We start from the raw sequence: 7,255 nt of genomic DNA, 5'->3' as shown, positions 1-7,255 counted from the left end.
ACCATAGCAATTTGATTCACTCAAAACGGATTTAAAATGAAGAATTTATGGGTAAAACAAGATTGGATAATTTTTCTCATTTTAGCTACGTGAAAATTGGTAACAAATCTATTCCACCCATAACTTAATCAACTTGTATTGTATATTATGTAATCTTGAGATATCATAGACACGTATACAATGTTTCGACCTATCATGTCGACACATCTATATATATTTCGGAACAACCATAGACACTCTATATGTGAATGTTGGAGTTAGCTATACAGGGTTGAGGTTGATTTCAAAATATATATAGTTTGAGTTGTGATCAATACTGAGATACGTATACACTGGGTCGTGGATTGATTCAAGATAATATTTATCGATTTATTTCTTTACATCTAACTGTGGACAACTAGTTGTAGGTTACTAACGAGGACAGCTGACTTAATAAACTTAAAACATCAAAATATATTAAAAGTGTTGTAAATATATTTTGAACATACTTTGATATATATGTATACATTGTTATAGGTTCGTGAATCAACCAGTGGCCAAGTCTTATTTCCCGACGAAGTAAAAATCTGTGAAAGTGAGTTATAGTCCCACTTTTAAAATCTAATATTTTTGGGATGAGAATACATACAGGTTTTATAAATGATTTACAAAATAGACACAAGTACGTGAAACTACATTCTATGGTTGAATTATCGAAATCGAATATGCCCCTTTTTATTAAGTCTGGTAATCTAAGAATTAGGGAACAGACACCCTAATTGACGCGAATCCTAAAGATAGATCTATTGGGCCTAACAAACCCCATCCAAAGTAGCGGATGCTTTAGTACTTCGAAATTTATATCATATCCGAAGGGTGTCCCGGAATGATGGGGATATTCTTATATATGCATCTTGTTAATGTCGGTTACCAGGTGTTCACCATATGAATGATTTTTATCTCTGTGTATGGGATGTGTATTGAAATATGAAATCTTGTGGTCTATTGTTACGATTTGATATATATAGGTTAAACCTATAACTCACCAACATTTTTGTTGACGTTTAAAGCATGTTTATTCTCAGGTGAATACTAAGAGCTTCCGCTGTTGCATACTAAAATAAGGACAAGATTTGGAGTCCATGTTTGTATGATATTGTGTAAAAACTGCATTCAAGAAACTGATTTCGATGTAACATATTTGTATTGTAAACCATTATGTAATGGTCGTGTGTAAACAAGATATTTTAGATTATCATTATTTGATAATCTACGTAAAGCTTTTTAAACCTTTATTTATGAAATAAAGGTTATGGTTTGTTTTAAAAATGAATGCAGTCTTTGAAAAACGTCTCATATAGAGGTCAAAACCTCGCAACGAAATCAATTAATATGGAACGTTTTTAATCAATAAGAACGGGACATTTCAGACGGCGTCCAAGGATCTGGACGGCGTCCAGGTCCGTATTCAAGTCTGATGCAGAAAACTCCTAAGTGCACGAACCAAAAACCAAACTAACACATTTTATGATCCGCAAACAACCAAAACATGTATCTTATATCATCGGAAAGGTATTTTGACGAGGAAAACGAATAGACACATTTCAACCAGTAATTCAACACTTACAACAACCCAAAATCGCATTAAACGTTCATAATCAAAGGTTCAAGTTGTAAAAACGCATTTCATGATTCGGGCAACCAATTTACATGTATGATATGCCGTTTCGAAGGTAATCAAACACACATTGCAACAAAACACTTATCAACAATATTTCATAGCATTTGATACATCAAAAGTTCATATAAAGCTTATCAAACCCTAACCAAAATCTCAAAACCAATAATCATGTTAATGTAAGGTTTTCATGTCAATCAACACACCAAAACGAAGCTAATGAAGTAACTAACACTTTGAACACACAACCATTAACATCTAAACACATTTCATCATTCAAAATCAAAGATTTAACAAGCTCTTTTTCAAGTTCATGCTAGTTATGTCAATTCACAAGATCGAGCATACAAATTACATATACGACATCACAATGAGCCATAGACACTAATTAACACACCTTTAAGTCAAGAACACTAAGATTATGAAATTTAGAGTTTTTAGAAATTACTCAATCAAGATGAAATTAGTATCAAAACGTAAAGAATGAAGAGAGGATTCCAAATATGTAATTTATTTTGATGTTAGCCTCCAAAATCGGATTTAGATGATGAATTAAGGATTGAATGTTGAGAGGATTTGGAAGTAGTAAAAGATGAGAATGAAAATGAATGGATGAAAGGGGTTTGACCCTTTGACCTAGTCAAGGGTTTGATCCCTTGTCAAGTTTAGTCCCTCAACTTTCGTTCGGGTGCGTGAATTACCTAAACGAGATAATTTAAAACGCGTATTAACGGGAGATGTTATAGTCATATAACGGACTTTAAATAATTACACGGAAAAGTAAACGGAAAAAGGCGGGATGTTACATTACCTACTCCTTAAAATAAATTTCGTCCCGAAATTTAAGTAGGCGTAGTAGTCGTTGTTTCTTCCTCGAAATCTTGCGTTTCCGGAACCGGGAATAAGTGAGGGTATTTCCTTTGCATTTGATCTTGCCTTTCCCAAGTAAACCCGGGTCCCCTTTTGGCGTTCCAACGGACTTTAACAATCGGAATTCGGCTTTGTTTCAATGTCTTGACGAAGGTGTCCACAATTTCAACCGGTTCCTCCACAAAATGAAGTTTGTCATCAATAGTAAGTTCCTCGAGAGGAATGACGATATCGGGTTCGGCAAGGCACTTTTTCAAGTTAGATACATGGAAAGTAGGATGAACGGAGTTCAATTGAGGCGGAAGATCTAAACGATAAGCAACGGTTCCAATAAGCTCCAAGATTTCGAAAGGACCAATATACCGCGGATTTAATTTCCCCCATTTTCCAAAACAAATTACACCTTTCCAAGGTGCGACTTTTAACATTACTCGGTCGCCGACTTGAAATTCGAGGTCGTTGCGTCGTTTATCGGTATAGCTCTTTTGACGACTCCGGGCCGTCTAAAGCCTATCTCGGATTTGTACGATCTTCTCGGTGGTTTCGTGAATGAGTTCGGGTCCGGTGATTTGCACGTCGCCTACCTCGGCCCAACAAAGAGGTGAACGACATTTTCGGCCATATAGCGCTTCAAAAGGTGCGGCTTTAATACTCGCGTGATAACTATTGTTGTAAGAGAACTCGACGAGAGGTAAGTGCTTGTCCCAAGCTTTTCCAAAATTAACCACGCAAGCTCGTAACATGTCCTCCAAGGTTTGAATGGTGCATTCGCTTTGCCCATCGGTTTGGGGATGATATGCGGTTCTCATGTCTAAACGCGTTCCCAACGCTTCTTGCAAGGTACGCCAAAACCTAGAAACAAAACGGCCATCTCGGTCGGAGATGATCGATAAAGGTACACCGTGTCGGGCTACGATTTCCTTGATGTAAAGTTGTGCAAGTTTCTCCATTTTGTCGGTCTCCTTCATGGCGAGAAAGTGTGCGGATTTGGTGAGACGGTCAACAATAACCCAAATGGTATCATAACCGCCCGTCTTTTTTGGTAGTTTGGTGACAAAATCCATCGTTATCCTTTCCCACTTCCATTGTGGGATCTCGGGTTGTTGAAGTAGTCCGGATGGTCTTTGGTGTTCGGCTTTGACTTTGGAACAGGTCAAACACTTGAAAACATAAGTAGCTACGTCCCTTTTGATGTTCGGCCACCAATATTGTTGTTTAAGGTCGTGGTACATCTTATTGGCACCGGGGTGAATCGAGTATCGTGACTTATGGGCTTCATCTAAAATAAGGCTTCGTAGGTCCCCATATCTAGGCACCCAAATCCTTCCGACGTAATATCGGAGTCCGGTCTCCCTAATTTCAAATCGAGAGACGGGAATGTTCAAGAGCTCGTGTGAAACGTTTTCACCCTTGAGAGCCTCATCTTGGGCTACCCGAATTTGGCTATTAAGGTTGGTGTGGATGGTGATGTTTAAGGCTCGGACACGAAGAGGTACCGCTCTTTCTTTTCGACTTAAGGCATCGGCTACTACATTTGCCTTCCCGGGATGGTAACGAAGCTCGCAATCGTAATTGTTTAAGGTTTCAATCCACCTTCGTTGTCTCATGTTTAGTTGCTTTTGGTCGAAGATGTGTTGGAGACTTTTGTGATCGGTAAAGATAATACTCTTGGTTCCATAAAGATAGTGTCTCCACATTTTAAGTGCAAAGACAACGGCTCCGAGTTCGAGATCATGTGTCGTGTAGTTTCGTTCATGAATTTTGAGTTGTCGAGAAGCATAAGAAATGACTTTCGTTCGTTGCATCAACACACACCCAAAACCATGTTTCGAGGCGTCGCAACACACAACAAAATCGTCATTGCCTTCGGGAAGTGACAAGATAGGAGCGGTGGTTAGCTTTGTTTTCAAGATTTGAAATGCGGATTCTTGTTCGGTCGCCCAATTGAATTTCTTTCCCTTGTGAGTTAAAGCGGTTAGAGGACGAGCAACCAAGGAGAAATCCTTGATGAATCTACGGTAGTATCCGGCGAGACCCAAGAATTGATGAATGTGAGTAGGAGTAGTAGGAGTCTCCCATTTACTAATGGCTTCGATTTTCGTTGGATCGACTTTAATACCTTGGTCACTTACAACATGACCAAAAAATTGAACTTCCTTTAACCAAAATTCACACTTGGAGAATTTGGCATAGAGTCGTTCCTGTCTTAAAAGTTCAAGCACAAATTGGAGGTGTTCCTCGTGTTCTTCTTCGCTTTTAGAATAAACCAAAATATCATCGATGAACACGATAACGAATTTTTCAAGATACGATTTGCACACGCGGTTCATAAGATCAATGAACACCGCCGGTGTGTTTGTGAGACTAAATGGCATTACAAGAAATTCATAGCTACCATAACGAGTTCGGAAAGCGGTTTTGGAGACATCTTCCCCCTTAACCCTTACTTGATGATAGCCCGAGCGGAGATCGATTTTTGAATATACACAAGACCCTTGTAGTTGATCAAAGAGGTCATCGATGCGAGGAAGAGGATATCGGTTCTTAACCGTCAATTTGTTTAGTTCACGATAATCAATGCACATTCGTAGGGATCCGTCTTTCTTTTTAACAAACAAAATCGGAGCGCCCCATGGTGAATGGCTAGGTTGGATAAAACCACGGTCAAGTAGTTCTTGGATTTGACTTTGCAATTCTTGCATTTCGGATGGAGCAAGTCTATATAGTGCACGAGCTACGGGTGCGGCTCCCGGAATAAGATCGATTTGGAATTCTACTGGTTGATGAGGTAGAAGACCCGGCAATTCGTCGGGAAATACATCGGAATAGTCACTAACAATTGGCACATAATCGATGTGCTTCTTGATGGAATTCATCACATGTTAACAAGTCACAAAACCCATTTATGCATGTTAAAATTCGGCCAAAATAAGGACCAAGCGGAAGCATTTTCAAGTTGCATGTGTATATAAACCTTTTAAACATGAATTCCATTTATATATCTAGTCTTGAAAATATACCAAAATGTAAATAGAGCTAGTTAGGGTTTATACCTTCTCCTAAAATGGAGGTTGAAGCAAGATGAAGATGAAGATGAAGAATGGCAAGTTTCTAACTTGAAACCTCAAACCTTTGATACCCACAAACCTTGAATCAACACCCTTCTTTGGTTAGGATTTTAAGACACTAATCAACTAGCAAAATCAACTAAAGAACCCTTATATTTGTTCAAATATTTCGGCCAAGGAGGAGGGAGGAAGGAGAGAATTTTGCTAGTTTGAAATTGCAAGAGTGTGTGTGTGAAAAGATGCAAATCATAATTACAATTAGTTGGAGTGTAAATACAAGTAAAGTAAGCATGAGAGGAGCCTTGGAATCCCCCCCCCCCCCCCCCAAAACCGTCCACCCCCCTCCCTTTTTTTTTTTTTGCTAAACTTTTAAATACTTGTAATTACTTCCATGCACCTTTCTTTTTATGATTTTATAAACCTTTTATAAAATTATACTTTATAAACCCCTTATAAAATATAACACACATTTTAGTTTAATTAAATAATTAAACTTGCATATATATAATTATCCAAATAATTATTTCTTGCAATTTATCTTTAGAAAACCAATTTCTAAAGTCTAAGTGTCAAGTATATTTATTTTAAAGATCCACTCATTAAAATAAATACATAAAAGTGTTGACGGTTTGTTATTGGGTATGACCCGACTTGGATCATAACATATTGGCCACATTAATTAATTATGTCTCTCGGGCATACGAATACCTTCAATCTCCCACTTGCACGAGAAACATAAAGAATTAATGCAAGTGACGGATACCACCTAACGACCGTCCATCACCCCAATGTGTTATGACTTAGTGCCATTCAATAACATCATCCCTTTCGAGTTCCCATCTCGAATATGATCAGGTGAATCTTTCAATGTATCCTTTTGTCCTAGATGTCATGTCAAATCCAAGAGACATAGAGTGATCACTCTCTTATAGATCTAACTTTATCAGGCCTTAGACATCCGACTCTCAACGAATAAGAGGGATAAATCCCATCTTGACTACATACGTCCTAGACACTACACTTCGTACCATACCTGAAGCCTCCCTTATGTACTACCATGTTTCAGAATAGCGAAGGAAAGAATCAAGGCACAATATTCGGTGAATGCCTGAACCCAATATGTGTCTCAGGTCAGAGGATATAATGATATTCTCCTTTACTCAAGATTACATGTGATCAACCACAAAGGCTCCATATAGTAAATCTTGAGAGCGGGTCTTCCAATATTTGTGTCCCACAAATATCTATGAACCTTGGTTGCAACCTTGCCCCACATTCACCATTTGAATGTTAACCAATCCAAGTTCATAATAGTCTAGACCTCACACTTGTTCCCACAAATGTAATCAACTACGGAATTTAGAAAAATAGTTTATTCATGGATAAAATATGCTAATTGGAACATGACTCATAATTAAATTAATACCATAATTATATTAATGAGTTTGAACTAATTCGTTCCGTTACAATACTTAAAATAGATCAATTCCAATCACTAGAATAACGAAGCCCTAATGCACTGAAATGTCCCGTTCTTATTGATTAAAAACGTTCCATATTAATTGATTTCGTTGCGAGGTTTTGACCTCTATATGAGGCGTTTTTCAAAGACTGCATTCATTTTTAAACAAACCATAACCTTTATTTCATCAATAAAGGT

This window comes from Rutidosis leptorrhynchoides, chromosome 3, assembly GCF_046630445.1.
Source record: "Rutidosis leptorrhynchoides isolate AG116_Rl617_1_P2 chromosome 3, CSIRO_AGI_Rlap_v1, whole genome shotgun sequence".
Taxonomy (NCBI): domain Eukaryota; kingdom Viridiplantae; phylum Streptophyta; class Magnoliopsida; order Asterales; family Asteraceae; genus Rutidosis; species Rutidosis leptorrhynchoides.
Note: the sequence above shows the minus strand (reverse complement) of the source record.